We start from the raw sequence: 18,625 nt of genomic DNA, 5'->3' as shown, positions 1-18,625 counted from the left end.
GGCCGCACTGCATGGCATGCAGAACTTCCCTGACCAGGGATCAAACCTGTGCCCCCTGCAGTGGAAGTGTGGAGTCTTAACCACTGGACCACCAGGGAAATCCAATATTTTCCTGTTTCTTGAGATATGCCTGTATTGCTATAAGCTTCCCTCTTAGAACTGATTTTGCTTTGTTCTATAGGTTTTAGAAAGTTGTGCTTTTATTTTCATTTATCTCAATGTATTTTCAAATTCCTCTTTGATTTCTTCATTGACCCATTGGTTATTTAGTAGCATGTTGTTTAATCTCCACGTGTTTGTGTTTTTCCCATTTTTCTTCCTGTAATTGATTTCTAGTTTCATACCATTGTGCTCAGAAAAAATGCTTGATATAATTTCTGTCTTCTTAAAGTTGTTGATATTTGCTTTGTGACCTAGTGTGTGATCCATCCTGGAGAATGTTCCATATGCACTTGAAAAGAATGTGTTTTCTGTGGTTTTTGGATGTAATGTCCTTTAGATACCTCTTAAGTCCAACTGGTCTAATGTGTCATTTAAGGCCACTGTTTCCTTATTGATTTTCTGTCTGGATGATTTGTCCATTGATGTAAGTGTGGTGTTAAAGTCCCCTACTATTATTGTATTATTGTATTTCACATTCATCGCCATCATTGTCATAGTTGTCATCGTCATCATCATCATCATCATCATCTCTCTTATGGAGTTTATATATTGTGCTAAGCACTTGACATACTAGGCTCCTGAGCCTTACAAAATAGATCTGTTCATCTCTATTTTATAGATGAGGAAACTGAGGCTTATTAAATTTAGGTTAACTGCCTAAAATAACACTTGTAGATTTATTAGCCTGGGTTTCTTTGAAAGCAGGGCCTGAGGCAGGGTTCTGGTGTGCATATGTTAGGTGATTCTTGGGCTTAGGTTGCAAAGTCACGCTGGCCTCTGCCGCCGCAGAGTCACCCGGCATTTTGTACCCCTCCCTTCCCCCGGCCTGAGTGAGCCAGAGCCCCCTAATCAGCTGCTACTTTAACCCTGTCCTCTCTGAGCGAAGAACAGGCGACCTACAAGCAGAGGCGGGGCCAAATGCAAAGTTGAACCCCAGGAGCTCTGCAAACAAAGAAGAGAAAGGGAAATTTCTCCCAGCAGCCTCAGGAGCAGCGGATTAAATCTCCACAACCAACTTGATGTACCCTGCATCTATGGAATACCTGAATAGACAATGAATCTTTCGAAAATTGAGGCGGTGGACTTTGGGAGCAACTGTAGACTTGGAGTTTGCTTTCTGCATCTAATTTGTTCCTGGCTTTATGTTTATCTTAGTTTAGTATTTAGAGTTTATTATCACTGGTAGATTTGTTTATTGATTTGGTTGCTCTGTTCCTTTTTTTTTTCCATAGAGATATATATATCTTTTTCCTTTTTCTCTTTTTGTGAGTGTGTATGTGTATGCTTCTTTGTGTCATTTTGTCTGTATAGCTTTGCTTTTACCATTTGTCCTAGGGTTCTGTCTGTCTGTTTTTTCTTTTCTTTCTTTCTTTCTTTTTTTTTTTTAGTATAGCTTTTAACGCTTGTTATCTTTTGTGGATTTGTTTTTTGGTTTGGTTGCTCTTTTCTTTCTTTCTTTCTTTTTTTAATATTTTTTATTTTTAATAATTATTTTTTATTTTAAAATAGAAAATATAAACAGACCAATCACAAGCACTGAAATTGAGATTATGATTAAAAATCTTCCAACAAACAAAAGTCCAGGACCAGATGGCTTCACAGGTGAATTCTATCAAACATTTAGAAAAGAGCTAACACCTATCCTTCTCAAACTCTTCCAAAATATAGGAGAGGGAGGAACACTCCCAAACTCATTCTATGAGGCCACCATCACTCTGATGCCAAAACCAGACAAAGATGCCACAAAGAAAGAAAACTACAGGCCAATATCACTGATGAACATAGATGCAAAAATCCTCAACAAAATAGTAGCAAACAGAATCCAACAGCACATTAAAAGGATCATACACCATGATCAAGTGGGGTTTATACCAGGAATGCAAGGATTCCTCAATATATGGAAATCAATCAATGTGTTAAACCATATTAACAAATTGAAGGAGAAAAACCATATGATCATCTCAATAGATGCAGAAAAAAAATCTTTTGACAAAATTCAACACCCATTTATGATAAAAACTCTCCAGAAAGTAGGCATAGAGGGAACTTTCCTCAACATAATAAAGGCCATATATGACAAACCCACAGCCAACATCGTTCTCAATGGTGAAAAGCTGAAACCATTTCCTCTAAGATCAGGAACAAGACAAGGTTGTCCACTCTCACCACTATTGTTCAATATAGTTTTGGAAGTTTTAGCCACAGCAACCAGAGAAGAAAAAGAAATAAAAGGAATCCAAATTGGAAAAGAAGAAGTAAAGCTGTCACTGTTTGCAGATGACATGATAATAGAGAATAGAGAATCCTAAACGTGCTACCAGAAAACTACTAGAGTTAATCAACGAACCTGGTAAAGTAGCAGGATACAGAACTAATGCACAGAAATCTCTTAAATTCCTATACACTAATGATGAAAAATCTGAAAGAGAAATGAAGGAAACACTCCCATTTACCATTGCAACAAAAAGAATAAAATACCCAGGAATAAACCTACCTAAGGAGACAAAAGACCTGTATGCAGAAAACTCTAAGACACTGATGAAAGAAATTAAAGATGATACCAACAGATGGAGAGATATACCATGTTCTTGGATTGGAAGAATCAACATTGTGAAAACAGATGGAGAGACATACCGTGTTCTTGGATTGGAAGAATCAACATTGTGAAAATGACTCTACTACCCAAAGCAATGTACAGATTCAGTGCAATCCCTATCAAGCTACCAATGGCATTTTTCACAGAACTAGAATAAAAAATTTCACAATTTGTTTGGAAACACAAAAGACAGCGAATAGCCAAAGCAATCTTGAGAAAGAAAAACAGAGCTGGAGGAATCAGGCTCCTGGACTTCAGACTATACTACAAAGCTACAGCAATCAAGACAGTATGGTACTGGCACAAAAACAGAAACATAGATCAATGGAACAGGATAGAAAGCCCAGAGGTAAACCCACACACATATGGTCACCTTATTTTTGATAAAGCAGGCAAGAATATACAATGGAGAAAAGACAGCCTCTTCAATAAGTGGTGCTGGGAAAACTGGACAGCTACATGTAAAAGAATGAAATTAGAACACTCCCTAACACCATACACAAAAATAAACTCAAAATGGATTAAATGTAAGGCCAGACACTATAAAACTCTTAGAGGAAAACATAAGCAGAACACTCTATGACGTAAATCACAGCAAGATCCTTTTTGACCCACCTCTTAGAGAAATGGAAATAAAAACAAAAATAAACAAATGAGACCTAATGAGGCTTAAAAGCTTTTCTACAGCAAAGGAAAACATTATAAAGACGAAAAGACAACCCTCAGAATGGAGAAAATATTTGCAAATGAAGCAACTGACAAAGGATTAATCTCCAAAATTTACAAGCAGCTCATGCAGCTCAATATCAAAAAAACAAACAACCCAATCCAAAGTTGGGCAGAAGACCTAAATAGACATTTCTCCAAAGAAGATATACAGATTGCCAACAAACACATGAAAGGATGCTCAGCATCACTTTTCATTAGAGAAATGTAAATCAAAAAAAAAAAAAACAAAACTACAATGAGGTATCACCTCACACTGGTCAGAATGGCCATCATCAAAAAGTCTACAAACAGTAAATGCTGGAGAGGGTGTGGAGAAAAGGGAACCCTCTTGCACTGTTGGTGGGAATGTAAATTGATACAGCCACTATGGAGAACAATATGGAGGTTCCTTAAAACCTAAAAATAGAACTACCATACGACCCAGCAATCCCACTCCTGGGCATATACACTGAGAAAACCATAATTCAAAAGGCATCATGTACCACAATGTTCATTGCAGCCCTATTTACAATAGCCAGGACATGGAAGCAACCTATGTGTCCATCAACAGATGAATGGATAAAGAAGATGTGGCACATATATACAATGGAATATTATTCAGCCATAAAAAGAAATGAAATTGAGCTATTTGTAGTGAGGTGGATGGACCTAGAGTCTGTCATACAGAGTGAAGTAAGTCAGAAAGAGAAAAACAAATACTGTATGCTAACACACATATATGGAATCTAAAAAAAAAAAAAAGTGGTTCTGAACGACCTATGAGCAGGACAGCAATAAAGATGCAGATGTAGAGAATGGACTTGAGGACATGGGGAGAGGGAAGGGTAAGCTGGGACGAAGTGAGACAGTGGCATGGACTTATAAATACTTCCAAATGTAACATAGATAGCTAGTGGGAAGCAGCCACATAGCACAGGGAGATCAGCTCAGTGCTTTGTGACCACCTAGAGGGGTGGAATATGGAGGGTGGGAGGGAGACACAAGAGGGAGGAGGTATGGGGATTGATGTATATGTATAGCTGATTCACTTTATTTTAAAGCAGAAACTAACACACCATTGTAAAGCAATTACACTACAATAAGGATGTTAAAAAAAAGATACTGAAAAAAACATTAATTAAAAAAAAAAAAGTAATGAATGGCCACTGTGTGGGTCTTATCAAAGTCACTGCTCTGTGCAACCAGGACTCTCTTCAACCAGGATCCAAGAAACATACAGAATGCTACCCCAAATAGTCTACCAGAAGGGTGAGAGATGGGAGTATTTATCTACTAGCTCCCATCCACTATTAGTTGAGTGTTGACTCTGGGGGCCTTAACCCTGTAATAGTGGGCTGGACTTGCTGGCCTACCTAGTGGATTCCTGCAGCATTAGAGAAGTTCTGGAAATAATGCATGGCAGAAAGAAGATTGAGCTTGTGAGAAGCTGTTTGCAGCAGCTGTTAGCTGAAATCAGTTGTGCGTGCAGGAATGTGACATGGAAAAGCAAAGGCACCTGACACCTTAGTTAACAACTGATTCATTTCATATACAGGTCATTTGACTTCAGAGTCCCTAACTCAGTTTCCTTGAATACTCAGGATTTTAGATGGTAGTGGAAAGATGAACTTGAAAAAGCAGTTCTGCAATTGGCAGAAAGCTGGCACAAGAAAGACCAAGGTAGGTAGGGATACAAATCTCATTGGGGTTGGCCCTAGAGTTCACCCACATTCCATTACATCATGATGACATCTGCATCCATGACACTGAATATGCTGGTAGAATAATCCCCATTTTATAGGCAAAATTACATGAGAGATATGAAGATTACCAGCCACTTATTAATAAATTGGGACTAGATTCCATTTTTTTGCCTCTTATCTCAGATTATTTTCCCAAAGGATGTACTTCCTTCTACTGCTGCTTTTATTCAAAGTTTCCTTCCCTCCGTGTCCTAGCTGGATCAGAGATATCTTTGTTCCCTTTGGCATGATTACTTGACCTAGCCCATTTCACTCATACATCAGTCACTTCTTTGGTCCTCAGGCTTCTCATCTCTAAGAAGAGGGGATATGTTTATTTCTCACTTTCTATCTAGCTCCAATGCTCTTTGCTCCTTTGTCTGCATGTGCTACACCTATTTGAATGTCCTGAAACAGGAACTTTGATGTCAGTTTAAAACAGTAAGCTAGGCACATGTAAGTTGCTTACTATAGTTGGTACCTCATTTTCTTGGAGGAAATGATATATTTAGAGGTAAATTTTGAATTGTCAGTCTGGAAATACATATGTACAGAGTTCATAGAACTCTTAGCAATTTTGTAAAGTGAAAAATCTTAGTTTTTGGTAAAACTGTTTAATTTTGTCATATTCATTTTATTTAGTTAAGGAAATCAAAACTAGCAATAATATAAAAATGTGTGAAAGGATATTTGATGTACCTTTTTAACTTGGAAAAATAAAGCAAAAGACAAAAGGTATTTGAGTATATGTGTGTATAAAATGTGTGTATATATATAATACATATAATGTATATATACTATATATAGTATACGTATATACTAGAAATAATGTATATGAGTAACTATATAAAATATAGTATAAATTATATAATTCCTATTTTTCTAGTTGGAGTTCAAAAAAATATGAGTGCAATTCAGTCCATATAAGTGGGGAGGGTATGTATGGATTATGCCTAGAGTTAACTGGTTTACAGAATCTCTAAACAAAATGAGTTATTAGACAATTGTATGCCTCAGTCTCTCAATCTGTAACTGTAGAATAACAGTACCTTTTCCTACCCTTCCTTCTCTCTGAGGAGTGTTTTGCTGGTAAAATAGATAATTCTTTCTGAGAGGGCCTTGAGTACATCAGTAGAAGGATGTTATTCATATGCAGGGTAGTGTTATTATGCTGTTAGACCATGGAAAAAAACTGGTCACTTCCCACTATCCACCGTGGATTTGACACACAAGAAAGTCTGTAGTTTTCTGAATAGAAGAATAAGCAAAACCTTGACTCTCAAAAAATAGATCCTTAAAACTACCACTTAGAAATGCCTTGCCTCCGGTTGCTTAATTGAAAGACTATTGCTAAAATGAGTCCTAGAATTTCTTTCACTGAGCAATGTCTTGCCTTTTCATCTAGGAAGCTATACTTTCTACTGATGTATTATTATTAAATACCTAGTAGTACTGTGCCTACTCCTAGCTTGGATAATAAAAGACCTAAGAAAAATGGTTCTTAACTGTGGCAACCTTTTGGATACTTCCTCCAATTGAAAAAAAAAATAGAGAAGTGCTTAGCACCAAATAGAAGCTGTGATCAACTGTATTATAGACACATGGCAATCATATACTTGGGGTTTGGTACATGACCTACATTAAGCCTTACTGGAATTAACCAATCCTAAAATGCAGTTTTGATGAGTTAGCATGAATCAAGTCACTAGGCCTTATCATTGCTGAGTGAACCTAAGAAACTGAGTTTCTGAAAATGCAAACCTGATGACCTCGCACTGGAACAAAGAGAAAATATTCAGCAAATGAAAGAGAGCCTAAGCTAGGTGACATTTTAATCTATGGCAATGTAAGGGTAAAAGACAATTTCCTTCTTCCCTTATCCATGGCAGATAATGATAATCAGTCATGAAGACTAAATATAACGTCAGAATCCTCCTTAACATAGTGATCTAGAACAGCAAACGTTTTGTTAAATGGTCAGATAGCACATATTTAATGTTGCTGGACAACACAGTATCTGTTGCAACTACTCATCTCTGCCATTGTAGTGCAATTTGTAGCACAAATGCAGACATAGACAGTTTATACACAAAGGGGCATGGCTGCATTCCAGTAAAATATTATTTAGAGAACCAGGTGGCTGTCCTTTAGGCCATAGCTTGTTGGCCCCTGGTCTAGAGAGCTATCATGATTCAATCAGAGTTAGCACATAAGAATTAATCTGCTTGCTACTCTTGGTTTTGAGGCAGCTTTAATATGCCTGACCTTTTTCATGTTCAATTTAACCACACAACTCAAGCTAAATGGATCTTCCACCTTCCAATTCCAGCTCAGGGCTTTGCTAATTCTGTTACTCTGTCAGAGATGGGTTTGTTTTTTTTTTTTTAACCATTCTGAGCCTCAGTTTCTCATTTGGTAAAAGAATCTAATAACAGTACAGGGTTGCTGCAAGAGTCAAATGGGAAAATGTAGATGAAAGCATTTGTAAACCATAAGACACTAGAGTATTTGAATGAAATAATTGTACTTTTTAGGTGAATGTGTCTCATAAAGATTATTTTGAAAAACTTTTTTTTAACCAGATAAAATTCACAGTTATTTCTTTGTGAAAATCCACTTTTCTGTCTTTCCTTTGTTTAAAAGGCCTTTACTGCAGCTAAAAGGCAAGAGACCTATCTAAAATTGCATGGAAGGAATTTTTGACCTCTTACAGCATTTATGATACTTCTTTCTCTAGAAATCTTGATGCAATGCAAGTTTGTGTTGGGGAAAATAAACCACTGTACCAAAATCCCTGGCTAGAATCCACACATCACAGTTCTAAACAGATTATCAAGTCAAGTAATATAGTATGTTACCGATGAAGCAAACAGCAATGTTTGTTCTAGACTGTAACCCTGGTTATCCAAATAGGAACCCAACATAAGTGCGTACAAAATGCATAAAGAAAATATGGTAAGAAAGCTGAAAAAAAGTAAGAATAATGATCTGATTTATTGAGAGAATGAATGTATACATCTAATTGTTAAAATATCTGCTAATCAATAGTTTCCAATCTTTGATTGATATGAATAGTGAGCAAAGTAAATTGTTGGCTGAAGATACTTGATATGCTTAGTAAATGAGATCCTTTACAATAATAATACTTCTTCTGGATGATGGAAGGATAACCTTTTATACAGCATTTTAAATTAAATTCTTTAAGTGGAAAATATTTGAGTAAAGATCACCTTCCTGTAATGAAAACTACTCCTTTAATGAACAAAATTTGAAATTTTGTTAATGAATTGCAAATATGTGATTTACTGGCTTGAATCTCTTTAGGCCCTAATAGATGTATAGAAACTACATTCTTGAATACTTTCTTGATTTACTTACTTTATAATTATTTTTTAGAAGAAAACAGTTGAATCCCTATGATCTTTGGTGAGTATAACTGCATTATTGAAGCAAATATAAAATATTTTCCTCCAAAGTTATTTTTTCTTAGTTAAAAAACTATAGTCTTGTCTATTTTGTCTTTCAACTTTTCAGTAACATTTTGAATATTACCATCACAACAGCAATAACTATTTGTTTCTTTTTTGGTTTCAACTCAATTTCTCTTTTGCATTAATTCTTTGTTTTGGAGAATAAGGATTGAGACTTCTCATTTGCACAGTATCCTGTCATTTTCTAAGGGGAAAGCTTATCATGAGCAAAACTCTAAAGCTGTTGCCATGAATGACTGAAAGCAAGTTATATTTTTGCAAATAAGGAGAAACAATTAGACTTCGTGTCTTCTGCTCTTCCCAGGGCTTGGTCTTTGACATTTTCTCTTCCGACTCCTGATTTCATCATGGTTCTGGAGAATGAAAGGTTCTAAATTTTGAAATTCTATTGAGCTTATCTTTAGTCCCGAGAGTGAGCTTTGCAGTGCTCTATATTTTAGCAGAGAGAGCTGAAGACAGGATAGGTTTCTAATTTTAGAGACTTGGGCAGATTTCTGAATGTCTCCAGGCCTCAGTTTTCTAATATTTAAAGAACAACGATACCAACCTTGTCTACCACACAAAGTTGTTATGTGTGTGAAAAAAAACTTTGCAAGCTGTGAAACACACATATTTGCAGCATTTTAATTATTAATAAGGCAAAGCTGTGGGCATTGATGAAAATAACTTACACATAAATGTATTTTCTATTCTTTAAAGAGAATCTAACTCTGATAATGAAAGAGATAATTAATCAATATGCAGTATATAGGAAAGGACAAACTTTTTGACCAGGCTAGAGCAAGGAAAGCAAATTCATTCCTGTAGATCACCTACTTTGCTGTCACTCCCTGTGCATTCTGAAGTGCTCTGCTGTGGTTTAGTTTTGTAGAGGGGACACTATATTTACAAGAATAGGGAAGCAAGAAGAGGCAAAAGCACAATGGGATGAGTTACGAAAAGATGAGGAGCCTCAGAGAAAACTCTGAGGAAAGCCCACAGTATTTCAAGCCATCACTAAAATTTCCACAGTGTCTGAATCTATTTTGTTATGGTAATACAGGGGTCAGCAAACTGGGGCCTGCTGACTGTTTTGTAAATGCAGTTTTGTTGGAGCATAGCCCTGCCATTTTTGTTTCCATATTGTCTATGGCTGCTTTTGCACTGCAAGGGCAGAGTTGTGTTGTAGCGACAGAAGCCATAGGACCCACGAAGCCTAAACTATTTACTCTCTGATCCTTTACAGAAAAAGTTTGCCCAGCCCTGCTCTAAGAGAAAAACTCATAATTGGAAGAAGTGCTGGACTGGGCCCAGAGGAAGCAATATGCATCACTGCATCATTGTTGAATGAGTAAATATTTTAACCCAAAATTTTTTTGATTTTGTTTTCCCTTCCCTTCTCCTCCTATACACAGACACGTGTGTGTGTGTGTGTGTGTGTGTGTGTGTGTGTGTATGTTTATGTGTGTGTGTGAGAGAGAGAGAGAGAATTAGTTCAAGGTAGGTGGCTGGTAGTTGGCAATGTTACACAGGCCAATATGCTTTTATGAAAAGAATGAGATTATAGTAAGCTCACCATCCTAATGCCATCAGTTTGAGTTACTGAGCAGAAGAGTGGGCCTTTTCTTAGCTACAGAACAGACTCCATGTCTGCTTGTGAGTAAACTTTTGTACAAAGAACAATATTTGTTCTGAGACTTGCTTTTACTGTTATACCACATGGCCTGGAAGTAGTAAGGAAGGGGACATATAACTACCAAAGTTTAATAGAGCACCCTGATGGTTGCTGAATGACCAAATTGATTTTGGTCTGTTTTTCACATGGGATATGTCTGAGAAAGAGATGAAAATGATGAGTAACTGTCCAATCATTAAGATTAGATACACAGGAAATAGATACGAAAGGGAGGATCATGAGTTTAGAGGACTAGCTCTCAGAGTGGTAGGAAAATAAGTTAATTACAACTCAGGTAAATTACCATAATTGGCTTGGTTCAATAACCCCAGTGCTGTGTCTCTCTGGTGGAAGAAAGGAGTAGTACAGCTTTCCTGTTAACTGGCTCATAAATACAGATTTTGGAGAATGTTTCCATGTGTCATTTAAGATCTAATAATCTATCCCAAATCTTTAGAATCCACAGGATAGCAGTGATTTGAAAGAAAGACTCTATTATTAAAGAATCTTAAGGTTGCCAAATAGCCAAAGCAATCTTGAGAAAGAAAAACAGAGCTGGAGGAATCAGGCTCCTGGACTTCAGACTATACTACAAAGCTACAGCAATCAAGACAGTATAGTACTGGCACAAAAACAAAAATATAGATCAACGGAACAGGATAGAAAGCCCAGAGATAAACCCATGCACATATGGTCACCTTATCTTTGATAAAGGAGGCAAGAATATACAATGGAGAAAAGACAGCCTCTTCAGTAAATGGTGCTGGGAAAATTGGACAGCTACATGTAAAAGAATGAAATTAGAACACTCCCTAACACCATACACAAAAATAAACTCAAAATGGATTAAAGACCTAAATGTAAGACCAGACACTATCAAACTCTTAGAGGAAAACATAGGCAGAACACTCTATGACATAAATCACAGCAAGATCCTTTTTGACCCATCTCCTAGAGTAATGGAAATAAAAACAAAAATAAACAAATGGGACCTAATGAAACTTAAAAGCTTTTGCACAGCAAAGGAAACCATAAACAAGATGAAAAGACAACCCTCAGGATGGGAGAAAATATTTGCAAATGAAGCAACTGACAAAGGATTAATCTCCAAAATTTACAAGCAGCTCATGCAGCTCAATATCAAAAAAACAAACAACCCAATCCAAAACTGGGCAGAAAACCTAAATAGACATTTCTCCAAAGAAGATATACAGATTACCAACAAACACATGAAAGAATGCTCAACATCATTAATCATTAGAGAAATGCAAATCAAAACTACAATGCGCTATCATCTCACACTGGTCAGAATGGCCATCATCAAAAAATCTACAAACAATAAGTGCTGGAGAGGGTGTGGAGAAAAGGGAACCCTCTTGCACTGTTGGTGGGAATGTAAATTGATACAGCCACTATGGAGAACAGTATGGAGGTTTCTTAAAAAACTAAAAATAGAACTACCATACGACCCAGCAATCCCACTCCTGGGCATATACCCTGAGAAAACCATAATTCAAAAAGCATCATGTACCACATTGTTCATTGCAGCTCTATTTACAATAGCCAGGACATGGAAGCAACCTAAGTGTCCATCGACAGATGAATGGATAAAGAAGATGTAGCACATATATACAATGGAATATTACTCAGCCATAAAAGGAAACGAAATTGAGCTATTTGTAGTGAGGTGGATGGACCTAGAGTCTGTCATACAGAGTGAAGTAAGTCAGAAAGAGAAAAACAAATACCGTATGCTAACACATATATATGGAATCTAAAAAAAAAAAAAAAAGTGGTTCTGAAGAACCTAGGGGCAAGACGGGAATAAAGACACAGACTTACTAGAGAATGGACTTGAGGACATGGGGAGGGGGGAAGGGTAAGCTGGGACAAAGTGAGAGAGTGGTAGTGTATATATGAACATATATACACTACCAAATGTAAAATAGATAGCTAGTGGGAAGCAGCCACATAGCACAGGGAGATCAGCTCGGTGCTTTGTGACCACCTAGAGGGGTGGGATAGGGAGGATGGGAGGGAGACGCAAGAGGGAGGAGATATGGGGATATATGTATATGTATAACTGATTCACTTTGTTATAAAGCAGAAACTAACACACCATTGTAAAGGAATCATACTCCAATAAAAATGTTTAAAAAAAAAAGAATCTTAAGGTTGGAGACGGGGAAAAGACTTATTTAGCTTAATAAGATTCAGGAGCTCTACTAGCAGAAGGTTAACTTTGCTGTGAAAAAGTTTTTATTTCTGCAATTTTGTTATTACTCCAACTTTTAATGTTTTAATTTTGAAATATTTTCGAACAATTTAAAAGTGGTAATAGTAGTATAAATAACTCTTATCTATCCCTCATCTTCACCCAGGTTCACTAACTATTAATTGTTTGCCATTCATGCTTTCTCTCTCTCTCCTTCTGTCTCGGTCTCTCTTTGTGTCTCTTTATGTCTGTATGTAGATAATGATCTGCCATTTATAGGCATCATTCCTCATTTTCCCTAAACATTTCACATTTCACTGTGTGGTCTTTATGCACAAAAATATCATCTTATGTAATCACAGTATAATTATCAAAATCAGGATACTTAACACTGATACTGTTGTATCATCTATCTGTATTCATATTCAAATTACTGCAATTGTTTCAATAATGTCCATTATAACAACTCTTTTTTCCTGTCCAGGATCTAATCCAGGATCAGATTTTGTATTCAGTTGTCATATTTCTTTGGCTCCTTTAATTTGCACAGTTCCTAAGGCTTACTTTATCTTTCATGATATTGACATTTTGAAGAGTAAAGATCAGGTATTTTGTAGAATGTCCTTCAATTTTGGATTGTCTAAAATTTCCTCCTGATTAGATTTAGGTTATGTATTTTTGGCAGGAATACTACATATGATTTGTTGTGTTTTTACTAGTGCGTTATATTAAGAGGCACATGATGTTGGTTTAATTATTGGTGATGTTGATTTTGATCACTTAGACATGGTGATCCCTGCCAGGTTTCTCCATAGTATCGTTGCTATTTTCTCATTTGCACTTACTAAGTAATATGGGAGAGACTTTTGAAGATATTCGCATGTCCTGTTCCCTTTCGAACTTTCATTCATTAATTTTAGCAACCATTGATATTTTATTTGAATATTGAATACTTAAAATTGCCAAAAAATATTAACTTTTACTCCATCATTCTTCCTATATTTATTAGTTGATAGTCTACCATATGGAGGCACTGTACCTTTCTCTAGCGCTTTCTCTCTCTCTCTCTGCTATCATTATGGACCCATAACTACTTATTTTATTTAAAGGGTTATAATATATTAGTATTGTTGTTTTTGCCATCTTTATTATTATTAATACCAAATTGTGTGTATTATACACACACACACCCCCAATACACACACACAATGGAATATCATTCAGCCTTAAAAAATGATTGAAATATTGACATTTGCAGCAACATGGATGGATGTAGAATTTATCATACTGAATGAAGTAAGTCAGCCAGAGAAAGACAAATATTATATGGTATCACTTATATATGGAATCTAAAAATAATACAAGTGAACTTATTTACAAAACAGAAATAGACTCACAAACATAGAAAACAAATTTATGGTTACCAAAGGGGAAAGGAGGGTAGGATAAATTAGGAGTATGGGATTAACAGATACACACCACTATATATAAAACAGATAAACAACAAGGATTTACTGTACAGCACAGGGAACTATATTCAATATTTTGTAATAGTCTATATGGAAAATAATATATATACATAATTGAATCCCTGCTGTATACCTGAAACTAACATAATATTATAAATCAACTATAGTTCAATAAAAAAGAACATTGACCACTTTTTATAATACCTTTTACAAAAAAAAGTAGCTTCCACTTCCTTTTGACTTATTCTCAACATTCTTTGAGAATTTTCTTACTTTCTGCCACAAAAGGTATTCTAGGTGTGTTTTTCTTTGACTCAGCCTTAGAATAAGATATTTCTTGAAGCCCTCTGTAAAAAGTTTTGATTATATTTCAGTTATGCAGACTATCTTTTCTAAAACTTCTCTTCTTCCTTCCACCACTGTCTCGTTCTTGTTAATTCCTCATTCCCCGTCTTTGTAGTCAAGATAACTGTTTGGTCTACCCTTATGCATGGGTTGAGTGTCATTCTTTTACTCAGCACTACTCTATGATTGGGAGAGTGGGTGTTGGTCCTGGGAGAAGAGAAAGCAAAAGTCATTCTAGTGTATAATTTCATTAGCATTTTATTTGCTTGTCATGTCAAGTGTTATTGGTGTGTTTTTTTTTCCTTCACATTTAAGGTTATTGCATGACTGATAAAATTGCATTCACCTCAGCAATTACATAGAGAGTGGAGAGTGTAGAGAAAAGAACATGGAACTAGAATTCAGGAAATCTAATTTATGGCATAGACTCTATCTAGATATTTGGTGAGTTAGTATGGTTCTATGATTCTGTTTTCTCAACTTTCAAATGGGAATGATTTCCTTTTCCCAGTTATCTGAGAGTACTATAAAAAAGGAATTAAAAAATTTAAGCTGTGAAATATTATCTCTTTGCCTTGAATTTCTTTTTGCCCCTTAAGAAATGAAATTATTTTATAATAGAAAATAAATTAAAATATTATTATCTCAATATATTGTAACACAATGACAGGTTAAGTGCTAATATATTTATAGATGTTGAAACAAACTCAAAGCAAGATTGAGGAATTGTTCTTTTCTTCATAAATATATTTTTAATTAAATGGACAAATTATTGTTATCAGGTTTTTGTTTGCTTCAACAAGCATATTGTAAGGTAATCTGCCATAATGCTAACGTTTCATTGCTTTAGATATGAGGAAGGTTTAGTGATTGTTTAGATTCTACCTTTCACGTAGTAGGGGCGTATAACTGTTTAATTTATTGAATGAATGAAGAAGAAATCGTATCATGATAAAGCTGTCACAATTTTTTCTCATGCAAATAAGAGCCTATTTATAACATTAAGTCCAAATAATTTGAGACTAATGCTTGAGAGGCTGGATATACAAAGGGACTATGGCCAGACCATATATAAAAATAGGTCTCTGATCCACAACGTGTAGAGCAATCAGTCCAGGAAGCAAAACTACAACCACAGCAATTGGTCCCAAATGGTCAGGACTTGGTCAACAACCATCTGTTTCCCTAATTTTTGTCCCCACTTACAACTTAGAACCAAGCAGAGAATGACAGATATATTCCCCTATTTTATCCCCAAAGATGCCCTACTTCTAGTTAGCCCACCTCCAGTTTCCCCATATCAACAGCCTCAATCAGGGCATACCTGAAGACTTCCATTTTTCCCCACTATAAAGTTTTCCCACTCCCCTGCTTGTCTTGGAATCTCTGCCAAGTTCAAATGATGGTGGCTGACTCCCTTGATAGAGCAAGCTCTGAATTAATAATGTTTGCTTGTTCTCATCTGGGTGGTCTTTGTCTATATCCATGTGACTGTCTTCTTTTTTTTGACAGATCTCTTGGTGACTTCCCACATGACCTGCATTAAAAATGTCTACAAGAAATTTGAGTTCATAATTATAGTGTCAAGTTCTTTGTATCTAGCCTTTTACTGTATTCACTAATGAAAGATTTGCCAAGAATTTGCCCTGTTTAAAAATATAATTAAGAGTAAATATGGAGATAATCAGTATTTCTGGTAAATATGGAGATAATCAGTAATTGGCACTGTGCTTTCCTATGAAAACAAATTATTTCTCTTTAAATGGTTGTACAGGGGTGAGGGTCAGAATATGCACATATACTCAAACATAAAGCCACCTTTTCTCTTTTCTGTGACCTTGAAAACTAGCCATGTCCTAAAATCATATACAGTTGCTTCTTGAACAACACAGGGGTTAATCTAGGTAAAACTTATAGTAGGCTAACTGGCCGTCTGTATTTAGGGTTCCCTTCACATCTGCAGATTCAACTAACCACTGACCCTGTAATACTGTAGTATTTACTATAGAAAAATATCCGCATAGACGTGGACCCACACAGTTCAAACCCATGTTGTTCAAGGGTCAAATGTAATGCATTTTTTAAAAAATTAATTTTATTTTTATTTATTTTTGTCTGTGTTGGGTCTTTGTTGCTGCGCGCAGGCTTTCTCTAGTTGCCGCGAGCAGGGGCTACTCTTCGTTGCAGTGCGCGGGCTTCTCATTGCAGTGGTTTCTCTTGTTGCAGAGCATGGGCTCTAGAGCACAGGCTCAGTAGTTGTGGTGCACGGGCTTAGTTGCTCCATGGCATGTGGGATCTTCCCGGACCAAGGTTTGAACCCGTGTTCCCTGCATTGGCAGGCGGATTCTTAACCACTGCGCCACCAGGGAAGCCCTGTAATGCATTTTAAACTCACCTAAGTTGTTGTATTCTGAAAGATGGATGACCAATTTAAGTGATAAGTCTTCTGATAAACAGTTATCTCTGGACTCAGATATTGGCGCATATAGGTAGTTTTCTTTTATGAATACTTAGATTCTCTAAGCACAGGTGTTCATAGCAATCATGGACAAATACTACTCTTTGGCCACTGGGATCTAGCTGCTAGAAAACAAAAGACAAACCAACCCATAGTTCACAATTTCTAGCAAATCACTAAGCATTGTCACATAATCTTTCTGGAAAGAGTTGTCAGCAGTTAAGAAGGTCCCAGCAAATCCATTCTTCTTGTTCACTATTCCATGATAACCTATTACCATGCCCTATCTCTACTTCATCTATTCAAATACTACCATCTTTCAAGATAAAACTAGATTCCCATTTACTTAATGAAATATTACAAAATCCCATTTGAGCTCAGTGTTAGTTTTCTCTTTTCAAAATCTATAGCCCTTATAACCTATGCCAAATAGCATTCCTATAATCCATTATTGGGCCAAATACTTCTTCAAGGCAAGGGCAATGTCTTGGTTTGTCTTTGGATCTCCCATGGAATATTTTACCACTGTCTCCCCGCACGTGTGTTGAGTTGAATGGAAATTTGTTGGGTTTAACTCTGGCTTATCCTTCTCTATGCTTCACAGTGCCTAGGGTGATTATTAATGCAGGCCAAGTACTCACTAAAAAGGTCTTTTGGCTAATTATTAGTTAATGCCCCTTTCTTAGTCATAGCCTAGGGACTAAGAAAATTTGATAGGTAAAAATTATCACATAGTGACATTCGTAATATGTATGTTGCTATTTATGTGTGTATTTTGACTCTGAGTGTCAGTTCCTAGTATTTACTCCTCATGTTTCTTGGTGGGAGAAGGAATAAAGGAAGGAGAAGGAATAAAGTCAAATGAACTGAGAACCTATCTGCTGACTCTAAGGATCTCATCTTATAGGTTGTTCCCTCTGTTTTGCTCCATTAAACACCATCTTTCCCATCTGTTCCCTAGAGACATAATCAGTGACTTCTAGATTGTTAGGGATAGTCATATTTTCATGGAAGATTACTGGTAAGGGTCATGTACATGTATATTAATTTCTTTCCTTGTTCTCCACTTTTCTAGGGGGAAGTAATTGTTTATTTGCAATTTTCATCATTATCATTTGTCTTAATATGAGAGATTTAAAAACAATTTTATGTTTTGGGGGAAGATTGGTCATAAGAAGCTAAGGAATCCACATTTACTGAATGTCTAATACATGCCAGTCATTGTGTTTTCTTATCTCACAGAATTCTTGTGATGGTCTTGTGAGGTGGGATTTAATATCTACTTTTTAAAGTTGAGAAAATTGATACTCAGAGAGGTTAAACTATACGAAATAGGGTGCTTTCTTTCATTTATTGTGCTTGGTTAGATTGCACACATCTTTTAATTAAGAGATAATCAATTGCTATGAGTATGTTTATATGTAAATAAATGTGTGTACATGAAGACTTAGAAATACATGTATTATACAGAATTTCCCTTTTATGAGTTTAATGTTCAAATCAAACAAACAGATATTTCTTACTAAATCTCCCAGGCCTAATGAAGAAAAAAATCAAGAAAATTATTTCCCTGCTTTTCCTTGAGGGCACTAGTAATCCCTTCTCCAGTGATAACTAATTCAACTTTGAACAGCACTGCACAGATCATTATCACACACAAACACACACGCTAACACACACTACAAAATCAGGCATTTAAATAACATGACAGGTTATAACTTCACTAACATATTAGACACAATTCCTCACCAACTCTCCTTAACAAGACACTAAAAGGATTTTAGT

Source organism: Balaenoptera acutorostrata, chromosome X (assembly GCF_949987535.1).
Source record: "Balaenoptera acutorostrata chromosome X, mBalAcu1.1, whole genome shotgun sequence".
NCBI lineage: Eukaryota > Metazoa > Chordata > Mammalia > Artiodactyla > Balaenopteridae > Balaenoptera > Balaenoptera acutorostrata.
This window is presented reverse-complemented; position numbering follows the sequence as displayed.